This window comes from Coturnix japonica, chromosome 1, assembly GCF_001577835.2.
Source record: "Coturnix japonica isolate 7356 chromosome 1, Coturnix japonica 2.1, whole genome shotgun sequence".
Classification (NCBI taxonomy): Eukaryota; Metazoa; Chordata; class Aves; order Galliformes; family Phasianidae; genus Coturnix; species Coturnix japonica.
The window spans coordinates 57,006,429-57,022,069 of record NC_029516.1 but is presented as its reverse complement, the minus strand read 5'-3'; the positions used below and the strand labels follow the sequence as shown (position 1 = coordinate 57,022,069).

Genomic DNA, 15,641 nt, shown 5'->3' with positions numbered 1-15,641 from the left:
TTTATTTTCATTCTTTTCTTTAGGGCATGTTATTTATGTCTTTTCCATGGCTATATGCTGCTTTGTCTCTAAGCCAAGAAATAAATAATGCTTACACACACGTAAAAGGGTCAATGAATTTTAAGGAGGAGAAGAAAAACTTATGAGATCAAATCCTCAGATTAGAACTGGATCCCCTTCTAAATGATACCGTGGCAAATCAAAAAGAGAAATATGTTATAAAAGAAATTCCAAGACAATGTTTTATGGTGGATGTTATGCAAGAAAAGCTTGAAATAAAGGGTGAAAAATATGAATTCCATATAATTCAGTACGAGGAAGGGTCAAAATCAGTTGCCCCTCTGACAGAGAAGACACCATCTCTATTGGAATTAAAGCATATTCTAAGCCTTGACTTCTGCTGAAGCTGAGGCAGGATCAGGGAGATGGGATACTGCCTCTGGTGTGAGGCAGCTGCTCTGGGCTCCCAAATCCCTCTGAGGTCTCAGTCCAGGAATACAAGCAGTTGTACTTTCCACAGTGGGAGGATCATGTCGTACTGGTCAGCACCAGCTCCTCTTCTGGTCTTAGCAGTTTTGAGGTGGGTTTTTTTTTTTTTTTTCTTTTTTCTTTCTTTCTTTCTTTTTTTTTTTTCTGTAAAGGAAAGTAGAATATTGTCTCCTAGGTAACTCATAAGTGTCTTAAGAAACATAAGAATGGTCATACAGCCTCAAAGGCTCTGCCTAGCCCAGACAAGAGTGTGTAGTAGATGCCTAGTTCACAGTTAAGCCAGGGGAAGCACACAGTAGAAGTCCCCCAGATTGTCCTCAAGGTCCTTTGGAAGTCAACATTTGGCTCAAGGCATTTCAGTCAGCTTCATCTTTCAAAAATTACAGGCCACTGGAAAAGGCAGAAGTGTGTAATTTCCTTTGTACAGAAGGTCTTAACAAGAACAACTTTGGGGATACTGAAAAAAAAAAATTCCACAAATAATGATGATTAGCTTGCATTAAGAGAAAACAAAGTAAACAAGCAAAAGCAACAAAAAACAACTGAAAGTCACACTAGTCTTCCCTAACCTTTTCAACTATCAAGAAATCAGATTAAATGAGCCACTGTTGCTCCTCTGTCATTAAAATCTGAGAATTTTGCATATTTGTCCACCTTCTCAACATAAAATGTGTAGAAGGGCTAAAACTTTAGGAATATATTTTATGAAGAGTCAAAAAATAGCTTTCATTTCTTTACATATATGTAGGCTATTTCAAAAGTAACACTTCCATGGAAACTACAACAGACACAAAGAGCACAACAGTGCTACTTCATACAGCAAATTCTGAACTATAAAACACTATTTTTCAACATAATTACCACTACTAGTTGCACATTTACACAAGAGATAAACAAGAACTGGCATGCAGCACTAGTAAAAATCTTCATGGCCATCTGGAACGGGGCTTATTGTTCACGTCACCATTACCACTGCTGAAATGCAGCAACCACTGCTTCACTGTGTTCACATCCACTGTTTGATCTCCATAAATACTCAACAAGCATTGATGACTCTCAATGGGTGCCATTTTTTCCCCACATGGAGTAATTAAATGACACACCTTTATTTCATATGCACACCATTCTATCAGACTGCCCCTCTGCTGCTATCCGTTGCATGGCAACAAAATGTAATTTGCTGGAATTTTGTTGGGGAAGTGCAACCTCCGCTGCCATACCACCAACATCTGCCTCTGATGTCATGGGCCAACATAATAAAATAAAAGGCATCACTTTCAGAACAGCACTCAAATGACAGTAACTTATTTCAGTCTTTCTTGCAACTTATCATTTGTAAGTAAAGAGCAAAGAAGATACTAGAAGAAACAGAATTCACTTTTAATCCATAGTAGGAAAATGCCTATTTGTTCTGCTAGACAAGCTGGCATAGACTAGGAAGAGCAGTATATGAGGCAAGCGTAAGAAAATGGTTATTTATTCTCATTCAACCTCGGTACAAATTTCCCAGTGAAGCCAAAGTTTTGAAATGCTTGACCAGATCTCTGTGAACCTTATTATCAAGGTTGAAGTTACCATGAATTACTGTTGTACTCATTAGTGGAAGTTCTTAGAGACATTAAGTCATCTACTGGCTGACCTTCTTGAGTAGCAGATTGACATTATCCAAGTTTCAAAAAACTGTAATATCAGCAGCTAAACACAGCATATCACTGCATAAAGGCTACTGAGTCAAATCAACGAATATTATGTCTCAAACTCCAAATTCTGAGACCAGTGATGATACATTCCCATCTATTAAAATAAATTATGCCAGGTTAAATGTCACAGAGATACCAGATGCTATGATACAACTTCAATCACATTTTAAAAGATAGTTCAACATCGAGCACAGGCAGATGGCCAAAGAGAGCTCTGGACTAGGGACTTCGTAGCATTTGAAACATCAATGAGTAGTTCACATTTATATCAGAGAAAAATGGCAGTATAAGAAAGAATAAGAATGCTACGGGTAAAATTTCAGCCACCAGACACCAGAACTTCAACTCTGAATAAATGTTTTCAGTAAAATCTCCCCCAAGGTCTTCTGGAACTTCAAGACATGTGATTATGACAATACATCTTAATGGAAAAGAAGTTTACATAAATGTTTGAGGTTTGGGGCCAGATTCATTTGAAAGAAAGTGATACAGCATTGGAACAATTGGTTACTTTTCTTCCAGATCCACTAAAGTTCAGGCAGTAGTTGGAGAAGGTCATGTCTAAACTATGTTTCCACCTTCACATTGTAAATTCTAACTGTACCAAAGAAAACAGCACTGCTCTTCAGTAAGGCATCTTAACAGAGTCTGTCAATAAATGATTACAAAGGTTTCCTAGTGTCTTTCCTTTCCTCCTCATTTCCTCAGAATACCTGGTATAACTTTGGCTTTGGCTTTTATAAACTGCAGCTTTACTCTTTCATAGTTCCCTGGCATTCCAACTATCAGGTGAATTTTTCTAAACATGTACAGGCATTGCTTCAGTATGTTTTGTTCTTCATCTGTGTTGGACATGAAATTTTACAGTTTGGTGTTAAGCATTATGGAGAGGCTGGAAGGAAAGGTTGTTCTCTTTGTGCTTGGCCCGGAGGCTTGGCAGTAATGCTGCAAAATGACTTTATCCCCAAACCAGATGTTCAAGTTGTTTTAATAATATCTTATGTTTCCTTCACAAAATAAAACAAAAACTCACTGTATCAGAATGTTCCAGTATTGTAACAATATGATTTTTGCTGTCTGTGTTTTGCCCACCAGATGGTAGCACTGAAATGAAATCAGATTTCTAATCAAAATACTTATCAATCTCCCATAGGTTAGACAAAATTGCTCCTTTGCAGTTTTTGTATGAGCTAACTACAAGCAATTCCTTTGATCACCTCTGTTGTACCAGTTTCTGTATTATCTGACAGCAAGCATAATCCAAATATAAGCAAAGTGATCTAAGACATCATCCAAGGCTTAGAAGTGTTGTTTTCATGAAGTTTTGACCCTAAACAAGGCAAAACTTGGTCATTCCAGCTGAATTTCCTTTTGAGGTTTTGGATTTCTTCCAAACCTAAGCTCACACTCTAGCTGTAAAAGGTTCATATATGCCTTCTTTGTGAACCCGCTGAGTTTACTCATACCTTGTGGTCAGAACTGAGGCAAAGGGAAAGTAGGTAGAAAGAATGAATGACCCAGGCCTGTAGGCCCTCCACTTGTATAACTTCCATTAACTTCACTCAGGGAGCCATCCATGAAGCATATTTTAATCATTTTTCCCCTTTGGCAGGAAGGATAGTGTCACTGAACAAGGTCTCAGAGTTCAATTCCTGTCTCCGATGCAGACTTCCCCTGTAGTTTTGGCAAGGTCATCTGGGAATACAAATCCAGGTCACATGGAAATGAAGCTTTTAGTGACACAGGGATGGGATTTCATCTTAATCTGGTTCCACTGCAGCTCTTGATATTCTGTGTTAACTCATTTTACCTTGTCCTTTTTTGTCATACTCATTTAGACCGTAAACTCTTTGAGTCAGATTCTGTGCAGTATCTAGGACTAACAGAAGGTGATCTCAAGTGGGGCTTCTAGGTCTTCCTGTCATGCATCTGACAGACAGTAACAAGCAAGAAGCATGTACACTTGATCCGAATGGAAACAGATAAAGAACACAGGTCCACAGGATTTTGTTTGGCAAAATCACAACAGTGCTCCATCATTAAACATTTGAATGTCCAATAAAAATTCAATATCTTCTCATGGTTCTGCTTGCTAACAGAGAAGAGCAACACTTCTGGTCCAACAGAATGCTACATTCATTGATGTCTTGGGCTTTTTTTACTAAACAGTTTATTTCAGTTGACTTGTAACACCAAGGTACAAAAGGACAAATGGTCTGAGCCAATAAATTAGAAAAATGTAAATACATTAATATAAGTTTGTGGAGCATCTCTTGGATTCACTGTCATGGGAACTGAAGAAAGGTAACGGTAGGTGAAAACAAACCTGAAAACTGTGCAATTTCATGTCTACTTGTACCAACCTCCAGGTCTCCCTGCGACATCATATGCCATCAGCTTTTGCATGTTTCCCACTAGATCCAAGCTGTTTCTAAACTGACAGGACCCCAAGTTTTGTCATCTGTACAAACAAAACAGAATTACTTTTCAGTATGAAAGGCAATGGTTTCAGCACATTCAGATACAACTTCATCGTCAGTTTAGTTCTCTCTCATCCTGCACCAAGATTTCTACTGGCACATCTAATTCCATGGACCCCCATTATTCCATGTCCCAGAGCAGCTTCTGCTGCTCTGTGCATTTTGCATTCAGATTTGGAATTGTTATTCTAGCAGCTTTTATTATTATTATTATTATTTATTTATTTATTTATTTAGTCGACAGGAATTCAACCGTGCTTTAAGCAACTGGATGCTCTCTTGTAAAGAGAGGAAACAATTCACTTTTTGGATGCATCCATGCTACTAAACTAAACATGCAAAGGAAAGTTCTTTGGCCCAAAGACTGGACACATAGCAGGCTACCTCAAACCCTCTCACATCCCTTACCTGCTAAACCATAGTGAATGTACCCAAACTGCCCTTGGCATGAGTTAACTCACAAACGATTCTTGGGAACTGTCAAGTAGAGTGCTATTAAGCCTGGGTTAGAATGCTGCCAGCATCCATGCTAATGATTTGATAAAGAAAAGTGACCTTCAGTTCTCAGAAACAATGATGAATTTATTCTGGTTTCAGTATATGCTCGACCCTGTCCTGTTAGCTATGCATGGTTGACAGTATGTGCAGACATGTTCTAGTTTCTGTGTGCTAACAACTCCAAAGACAGGTATGGCTATGAAAACAACCAGAGGCAGTATCATCAGCACTGTCAGAGATAGAAATATCCCACAGTACAGAAGAAAAAAAGGATAGTGACTCATTTTCATGCTTACATGAGCCTGCCTTATACTCCAAAACATTCCTTCTTACATTTGTTGTATTTTACTGAGCTTCTTATTCTTTTCCCATCCCCATATGTTTTCTGTATGCCCTGACACTTCCTCTGTGATCCTTTTTCTTTCCTTCACACTTACTCAAAGCTATTATTTCTGAATCAACTTTGACAAAAATTTATCAAATCATTACTTTTCTTTCCCATGCTGTCTCCCTACTTTAAATTCTTCTCTCTTACATATTTTTCTTCATTCCTCACAACTACAAAAAGCTCTTGTTTGATTTTCTCTTACCCCTTTGAGATTGTTTTCTTCCTCTAGCCTTTCATCTTGATAGTATATTGTTTAAAATTTAGAATAATCCCTGGACTTCTTCCTCATCTTATGGCTACTTGTTGCCTTCTCTTGACATACTTTTCCTGCACCCACTCTTCAAAATTTGGGATACTGCAAAAAACATTCTTGTTTCATAACCAGAGCTCCACTACATTGTCTGGTGTGTCTGTTCCCTTTGACTCTTATCTCAGACTTACCTCTAGCCATTCTATAATGGTGTGAAAAAGTTCCCTTGTTCACAGCCAAGGGAAGCCAAAGGCTACTTCCATCAGTGTCAGTGGATTTTACTGCAGTAAAATCATAACAACGGTTGTATTCAGTAGTTGCTTGCCAATAAGCAGGTTGGAAGGTCTGGCAAATCTTGGAATTTCTGGTGATGTTTTTGTGACAGCCTGGCACATTCACAACCTGATGCTGACCTTCAAGAAGCTCAAGCAGCAATTTGTTCATCCTTCTCTGAGGTTGGGTCTGTTGTCAGATGTTTCAGTATGACCTCACTATTAAAAAGGCACTTTTCATTATCATCCATTCCACAGATTATGTCAGTTTACTGCCTTCCTAGTATCCCGATTATTCATGTGGCTGCTTTTTAAAATAAACTAGAGTCAGTTAAACACTTACACCTGTGCTGTGCATCAGTAAGAAAAGGAAGGATAATGCAGGAGGACCTGAGGTGTCACCAGTGCTGGTAGTTTGTTTGCAACAGCCTGGAGTTCAGCACAGACCAAGTAGATAAGCATTTATACAGCCCGTGGGCTCATTTTGTAGCCACAAACCTAGATACCAAGGTAGCTGTTTCCAACCTTTCAGTTGGACTAGATGATCTTATAGGTTCTTTCCAACCTTGTGATTCTATGATTATGATTCTATGAACTAGTTCAGGTATATTTGTAGCACACTTCAACCATTTAGGCGGTTGCATTATAAGATTTGAGAGAAATATGTAGGATGTTTAGCCCCCCAGACTTTCCTAGACAACAGCAAGATTATTGTGTTTCAGGCATTGGTCAACAGCACCTTGTAGAGATTATGAGCAAAATGGATGCTCACAGGAAGTCCCAGGAGGTTCCATATTAACTGGGCACAATTATAAGCTCAAATAGGACTAATACGCTTTAGCATGTACAGGAAAACAGGATATTGTAGTGGTCTTTTCTGATATTAAAATGTACAACATTGGCAGGAAAAAAAGAATAAACATTCTTACAAAATGTATTGCTATTGCTATTTCATATGTGGCTTGTCAAATTTCAACTGAAACTTCTGTTTTCAAGCATATTCTTTCTCTCCATACAGCATTAATTTTATTCAGATAAAAGTGTGCTTGTTATTCCACAACTTACAAAGCACTCTGCACTGTAAGAAAGTTGCATAGTTAGAAGTATTTTGTTGTTGTCTTTTGTTACTCTAACACTTCCATAGTTGAAAATGTTTTGGAAGTCACGAATGAAAAAGAAAAAAAAAATTAGAAAACGAGATTTGGGGAGTTAATAATCCCTAGGTGTTAGCCTTTACATTATCATAGAATCATTGAATTATATTCAACAGCAAGACAAAGTAGGAAGAAAAAAAGGGGGAACAATAACCAAAAACAAAAGGCAAATGTTAAAAACTGAAGACTTTTCCTGAAAGTTCTTGTTTTGGAAAAAATCCATATTTTTATTGCTTTGCACCAAATATCTTTTCAGTCAGCTCTAGATTAAACATTTTGAGTTGAACTTTCGCTTCATTAGCTGTTTAGCAGTTTCAGGGCAAATCAACAAGACACAGACAAGTCTTAGTACACTTCCCAAATATTCCTTTGTGGGCCACAGAGCTCATTATTATTATTACTTCATAGCATTTAAGGCCATCTCTCCATTTTTAGAGCACCTCACAGATGTAATTTGATTTTCCTTGTTATTTAGGCAGGTGTTTTGTTTTTTTTTTTTGGTTTTTTTTTTCCTTGAAAACATGTGATAGAAAATTGTAGAATATTTTTTTGCCAGATCTCCAATAATGCTTCCTTTCTGTAGGGTATTTTTAGTCTATTTATTTATAATATTTTTTTATTTTTTTTCCCCTATTATTTATTTATTTATTTAAAGAATACTGACAAACACACTCAGTTTTCATTTCTGGCTAAATTCTTTAAAGAAAAGTATTTTCAACTAGACTGTTTACAGAATTTAAACATTGAAGTCACTAGTGTCTAGAGAGTCTTGGTTAGATGATCACCTCCAGGGGTATCTGGTCAACAACTCTATGTCCAGGTGCAGGCTAGTCACGAGTGGTGACCCCAGGGTCTTTTTTGTCTTGGGACAAATGCTCTTCAATATCATTATCAATGTCATAGACAGTGGCACTGAGTACCCTGAGCAAGTTTGTTAGGATAGCAAGCTGAGTGGTGCAGTTGATATAACAGAAGGAAGGGATGTAATCCAGAGGGACCTTGACAGGCTTGAAGAGAGAGTCAACATACACATAATAATGCTCATCAAGACCAAAGGCAAGATGTTTCAGTTGAGTTGAGGCAGTTCCAGGTACGTGTAAAGACTGGGAAAAGAAAACACCAAGAGAAGCCCTGTGGAGAAGGACTTGGGGATCTGCTGGACGAAAAGTTAACAGGAGCCAGCAGTGTGCACTTGTAGCCTGGAGGGCCAACGCTAACCTGAGAACCCCCCCCCCCAGAAAAGGGGTGGCCAGTAGAGAATAGCAGGCCATTGCCTTCTTCTACACTGCCCTTCTAAGGCCTTATCTGAGGTACTACATCCAGCACAAGAAGGATGTGGAACTGTTAAGAGTGGGTTCAAAGGAGGACCGCAAAGATGAGCAGAGGGCTGGAGTATCTCTCTTACAAAGAAAGGCTGAGGGAGTTAGGCTTGTTCAGCCTGGTGAAGGCTTCAGGGAGACCTATTATGGCCTTCCCATACCTGAAGAGAATTTATAAACAGGAAGGGGACAGACTTCTTAAAATAAAATCATAGAATCATAAGGGTTGGGGAAGACCTCCAAGATGGTGGGGGGGCAGCCCTACCCATGGCAGGGTGTTGGAAATGGATGGGCTTTAATGTCCATTCTAATCTAAGACATTCTTTTATTCTATGATGATTCTATAACTTCTTCATAATTCTTGTAAATTAACAGAATTATAGAGGCAAAAAAACAAATGGACCGCAATACACTAATTTTGTTAGTCTCAGTCAGTTGTTATATTCACTTTTTTGCACTTGTTCTACATTATGATTAAAATCTTTGCCAAATAAAGTTTCTGAGGAACTTAGGAATCTGGAGACTGTGCAAACCCAGGATCAAGTGAAGTGTCTTCCTTGTCAGAGCCTATGATCTTAGTTTGCTGGCTGTTCTTAAGGATATTTCCTAGACAAGGATGGGGGTGGAGGAAGAAAAAACCCTATATCCTGCTTTCCTCACTCTTTTACTCACCATCTCCGTACTGCAAAATCATGCAGTTCTTCAATACTTGTTAACTTCCCAAGAAGAGAACATGGGGAAGATGAAGGGGTTGTCATACAGTGGCTCAGCCCTTGCCCTCAGTTACTTTACATCACTCACAATTAATATGGCACCTGGAGCACTGCATCCAAGTACTCTCAGGAAAAATAAACAAACATGGATCCATGTTTCTTTTGTTAGACACATAAAAAATGAAAAACAAAACAAAACAAACACAACAATACAATCTTATGTCTTTCCTGTCCACCTTCCCATTACAAACATGTTCATGATCCATTCACAGTTGTTTACAGGTTTTCTGGGACTATAACTAACCTGTGGCATACCCCAGTTCCCAATATGCATGACAGTGTTTCTTTATGCCTGCAAGAAAGACTTTCCTCAAGCTCAGTGTTACTCTTTTGGCAAGGGTATGGAGTTGCTGAGTCCCATCCTGCTGTTTTCTTTGCTCAAGACTAGAAACCTTTCTTGGCTCCCTACCCAGTCAGCCAGCCACTTATTCTCTCAACAGTAATAATCACATCCAAATTAGATTTGCTGTTAAACAACATCTCATTTCATTCAGAAACAGGAAAAATGAAAACATATATAGGAAGGCCTTTATTCTTATTCACAGCAACAGGATGCAGGGTTACAATGGGTCATAGGAGCATATGGTGTAAAAAGTGAATATTTGTTGAGAATCTCTGCTGTTGAGATCAGACCCTAAAAACTGAATCTTCTCCACACAGGGCTGAACATTTCTACTGGCAGTGACTATTTGTTTCAATTCACACAAAAATTTTACTTTGTGATAACCACAAGAACTTATTTATTTTGGGTTCAAGCACTGATCTTCTTCCTTCCCCCCATAAAGTAAAGATTACAAAAAAGCAACTCTTTCTACAATTGTAACATAGACTATTACTTAGATCATTGTTTCACATTACTTCTCTCCTCCTCTAATTTTAGGAGATCCTAATCCTTTCTTTCTATACTCTACCATTTTTCTATCAAACTGAAAAATACTCCACAGTAAAGTTGATGAGAGAACTGGGGTTAGTTTTTGCTGTAAACATTTCTTTGACTATTGTGCAACTAACTAAAATTAAGCACAAGGAGACCATAGACATTCTCTATGATATTCCTCTCTAATTTACTTGCCTAAGCATCTGCTGTCAAAATCAAAACAGAAAACAAGAGAACGCCCCCATGTGAATGATTCAGGTCACCTCTACTCCAAAAGAATATGTCACAATAATACAAACAAACAAATAAACCCACACACACAAAAAAGGAAAAAGATGATAACGAAAAGGATGAACAGTAAATTAACCTAGAAAACTCTTTGGTCTTGAAAAACATACAAATGAGAGATAAAAGCACAGGACTTCTGAAAGTCATCCTTGTCATTGAACGCTGCTAGGTGTCAAGGTGGTCCTTATCCTATCCTATCATTCAAAAAGTTGTTATTCCTCATACTTATAAGCTCCCTTTAAGTAGGATGGCCACTATCAGGTCTCCTGGGAGCCTTCTGTTCCCCAGGCTGAACAAGCCCACCTGATCATCTTCTTTTACCTTATCAGCTCCCAAAGAGATCAATATACTTAATTTCCTAGAATGGAATTGTCATTGTTCTGCTAAAAATCTCAATCCACATGTAACAAATCAAGATAAATCACTTCTTAACTGAGATAAGACAATTCTCCAATTGCTGACTGAAGTCTGAGACCTGTGTTACTGTAATACACAGCAATTTAGATATATAACCTGTTTTAGCACTTATATTAAAAACAATCCAGCCTTTTCTCAAAGTTTATTGTCCCATTTAAGACACTGTTTTCACTTATACTTGTTATCGATATTACTACCTCGCTGATAATGGCAAATTACTATATATATCTTTCTGAATCCGTCTTGACCTGAAATTACTTTTCTTGCTCATGTCTGCAAGGGAAAAATCTACTTCTTCAATGTTTATTTAAATTATTTAAAAGTAGAAATTATATTCTGAATTTTCTTGCTTTATTATTTTATTTATTTACTGGAATGTTCAAGTAGGATTTAGTTTGATACTAGAGATTCTCAGCAAGCATCAATATATACATTTGCAGAAAGAATAAAAGTTCAGTGTTCTGCATCAGATTATAGATACACTTTAAAGAACAAGAAAAAGCTATCTCAACATTAAAAATCCTAATTGATAATGCAGAAATTAGTGATATGAGCATAATTATTTGTTAAAACATAATAGTTCAGCTTGAAGGGACCTACAGATATCATGAAGTCTAACTGCACAATCACTTCAGGGCTAACAAAAAGTTGAAGGATATTGTCCAAATATTCCTGGAATACTGACATGCATAGGGAAATCAACCAACTCTCTAGAACGTCTATTTCAGCTTTTGACTACTCTCACGGTAAAGCAAATTTTCCTAATGTCTAGCCTTAATCACCCCTGATGCAGCCTTGAGCCATTCCCATGCACCTGAACTTCTGTTACTGGTGAGAAGAGCCTGGAACCCCCTGCTTCACTTCCCCTCCTCATGAAGTTGTAGAGAACAATGTCATCACCTCTTAGAATGGTCTTCTCTGGACTGGATGACTCAGATATTCTCAGCCTCTCCTCACAGAACATGCCTTCCAGCCCTCCCCTTAATGCATTCAAGTGCTCTAAGGCCATTTTATATCATGGAGCCCAGAACAGCACAAATATTCAAGGTGAGACTGCACCATTGCTAAATGTAGTGTAGTATAGAATAACTTCTTATGACAGGATGACTATGAGTTTAATGTATTCCAAAATGCAGTTTGCCCTCTTGCCTGTCAGGGCTCACTGCTGGTTCCTCTTGACACAAGGCTCAAGACGCAACCCCAGATCTACACTGCTGCATTTAAAAGGGATGCAGAGTATCAGAGGAACTGCTAAGAAGTTAAAACTTAGTGACAGGAATACTTAAGATTACATGACACTAGTAGACCTCTGCCAGGCAGCACCAGTAATACTGGGGCAACAACATGTAGATTAGACACTGAAGGAGCCCAACTGTTGTTACTTAGAAGCTTGGATAGGATTCAAAACTGAAAAGTGAGCATCTCAGCTGTTACTATGAAGGAAACATTATTAGTTATATGACTTATTTGAGGGGCTGCTGAAAGACTGTTTCATCTAGTGAGACAATATTCTTTAATGGTATTGGGAAGCGTAATGAAAGTAGAGCTGGTACTTCTTGGCATTAGACAGAGGATATGGGTTGGGTCACTGGATTTACTAACTAAATTATGTCTCCTTATCCTCCAGATGTTTTCGAATTTTGGAGAATTCAGATTTAAAAAAAAAAAAAAAAAAAAAAAAAGTCAACCAAACCCAACAAGTGCCACAGATGATTCAAGCAATTATCAAAGCACAAGTCAATATTTACAGAAAAGAGGTAAAAATCCCCAAACTCCCCATACCCACAAGCAAATTGGATTGGATGCCTTTTGGATCTCTGTTAAAAAAATGATCACCTTTGTTCCTCCATTGTTTATCAAGACTGTGACACCCTGTACTCTAAAGCTCAAGAGATTCCTAACAACTCTAAAAGCAGAAGCACTGACAGGCATTCATACTTAATATTTCTATGGCTTTCCATTTCTAATGGTTGCATTGTTTGTTTGTTGTTGGTTTGTTTGTTTTTTTACATTTGTACTCAAGAAACAAATATCCAGTGTCTCCTGGTATTCTCTCTTCTGAGTGAATTAACCATCACGAGTGCTTATAAAAAAGGCACTGTTCAGATTATAGGTCTACTCCTTTAGCAGAAGTCCCACTGCCTTGAAATATTCTCAGACACATTACCTTAATAATTGAACATTCTTGCAGTAAGTTTCCTGCTTTATTTGTTATTCTTGATGTAGAAATTATTTGGCTAACCACAGTTAACCATCTTCAGTTCAAGGAACCCATTACATTCTGGCACTGAAACTTTTGTTCTTCCTCCCCTAAGTCTCTAACATCATCTTTGTACAGTGAGATGTATGATATGTTTTGCAATAATGCTTCATGTGAATAAATTTGTTAAAGCCTCCAGAATATATTCTCATAACCAAACTATTTCTGCTAACCCATGCAAATATTCAAAAACAGTTGGCTGAATAAAAAAAAACTAGAAATTTATGGAGTGTTGAACATGATCGGTTATTAACTCATCTGGAATCCAACATGCCTGTGCGGGTGGAGGAGTTTACAATACATATTTGTAAATAGTTGCCTGGTAAAATGTGACATGAAACAATTTAAAGCTTTTAAATGAAGCTTCTTCATTTAAGAAAATCTATTTGATTTAGGCTAATTAAGAATCAAATTTAGACAGAAGTGAGCGAGGTCTTCTTATTTCAGCCTCATGTCTGTTTTTCAGTATTCCATTTCCTAGAAATATATTAATGCTTAAACTTACAAAACACACTCAGGTCCTTGGAGTGAAGAAAACTGCATGTTATGAGACTTAAGGAGCAGAAAATATGATTTAAAGTTCCATTAGCACCTCTCAAACAGGGACATGTTGACACTACCTAGTGACATCCTCCTGATCTCAGCATGTTCCATTACACTTCCAACAACTTTGCAAAAACTGTGCTTAGGCAAGGATCTTCCTGAAAAGAGCCCTCATAGACCACTTCACATTTCCTCTCCTAATCATGGATATTCTAATCATGCCCTTTTCAAGCCAGGATTTCAAACTGAAGCTCTTTTTTTTTTTCCCCCTTCAATTTCATGGACAATTTCTGAGGTTAAAAAAGGCAATTTGTATAGTAGTTGCTCTCATACAGATTACTATGATAAATGGTCTCTTTTTACCTCAAGTGATTTACAAACATATTCATGAAGCCACCCATAAACAAAACCAATAACCAGTAGTTGTATTTTTCAGTCTGGGTGTAGTTCTGCTGCAGTTAAATCCATGTGGAAAGGATATGCCCTTAGACTGTCTTCTTTCAGTAGTGCGGTCTCTGATCCACATAAACTCATATGAACTTGGACTCTTTGTTAAACTGAGAAAAATTAGTTTCAGCTTCCCTGTGACAGTTCCTCAAGCCTGTCCTCCTGTAATCACAGCAGCATTCTCTATTGTTCCTTAGCAATAAGCACAGTGGAATACTTACAATAAATCAGGGAAAAGGTTTACTCAGAAATAGTGATATGACTGAATTTCTGGGTGGCCTTTTTCTTGTGAAGTCTTTCCACTTGTCCAGTTACCTTACTTATGTTCTGTTGAATTCTTTTATCACAACACACAGACAATAGTACATTACTTAAATAACCATTTTTATATAGCCCAATTAGATATTTGTTCTCATTCAATTTAAGGATTTATTTTCCTGGCACACATTACACAGATTTTTATAACGCAACAATTTCTCTTCCAAATAAGCACATCACCAATCATTATTTCCAGTCAAAGATTTGGAAAGTCATGTGCATCACTGGCATCCTGCACAGAAACCTGCAAGCCAGGTGTGACCCAAAAAGAGCATATAAAACCTGCTCAGCAGTTTCTGTGCCCTCAAATAAGTGTTCAACAGTAAAACAACCGGCCAGCATGATGAGGAAAGTTGGAGACCTTCAAGAACTGATTAAACTTTCAAAGAACAAACTCACCCAGGTTTAGAAGCTCCTTTCTCCTTGAATTATTACACAACTGTGTGCTTGAAGGTGTGAGAAAGTCCTAACTCCTTAGTTTCAAGGTTAGAAAAGGATGAAAGATTCAGACAGGACTATTCTCTTACAGGACTCCTCAATGACTTCACATTCCCAGCATGCCTAGGGGCTTCTAGCCTTTATTGCAATCAGCTGTGCCTATCAACCTGAGTGTTTTTTAAGGATGTGCCAACTAAAATGTTATTCACAGATGCATCCCTTTTACACAACAAGTATGCAGTGCTCTTCCTCTAATTACTGACCCATTATTATGACTATCCAAGCAATAAATGAGGTAACTGTTACTTCCTACAGACTTTTTGCCTCTTGGTTTTAGAGTAGAAATATGTCAGAAAGCAAAGACTGAAACAAGATCTAAAGCAACATGTAAGAAAACTTGAGAGCATGTGCACAATACTTGTGGCTTATGGAAACTCATGTATTATGGATACTAGTGTAAATCCTGGCTCTGCTGATACCAGTGGGTATCAGCAATGAGAAAGTCAAAAGAAAGTTATTTTTCAATGAGAAAGTCAGGTTCTCAGCCTTGGCCAGAGAATTTTATCCTTCTAATATTAATACACCTTAAAAAAATTCAGAGATGGTGAATTTAAAAATGCATTAACTGTTTGCAAGATTCAGGCCTAAGATCTAAACCATACATTAACTTCTGGACACAGTAATAAACTGGGCCAGAATCTAAAGCAAGATCCAGATCTAGCAATCACTT

The 15,641-nt window shown here is 37.7% G+C and overlaps 1 long non-coding RNA gene across 1 annotated transcript; it reads right to left on the bottom strand.

The window, feature by feature from the left end:
* Positions 1-4,515: 4,515 nt before the first annotated feature.
* LOC107316289 lies at positions 4,516-14,994 on the bottom strand. The gene is made up of 2 exons (XR_004307956.1): positions 14,873-14,994; positions 4,516-4,650 (listed from the first exon to the last, which is right to left on the bottom strand). It is a non-coding gene; the product is annotated as an uncharacterized LOC107316289 (long non-coding RNA).
* Between the last annotated feature and the right edge of the window lie 647 nt (positions 14,995-15,641).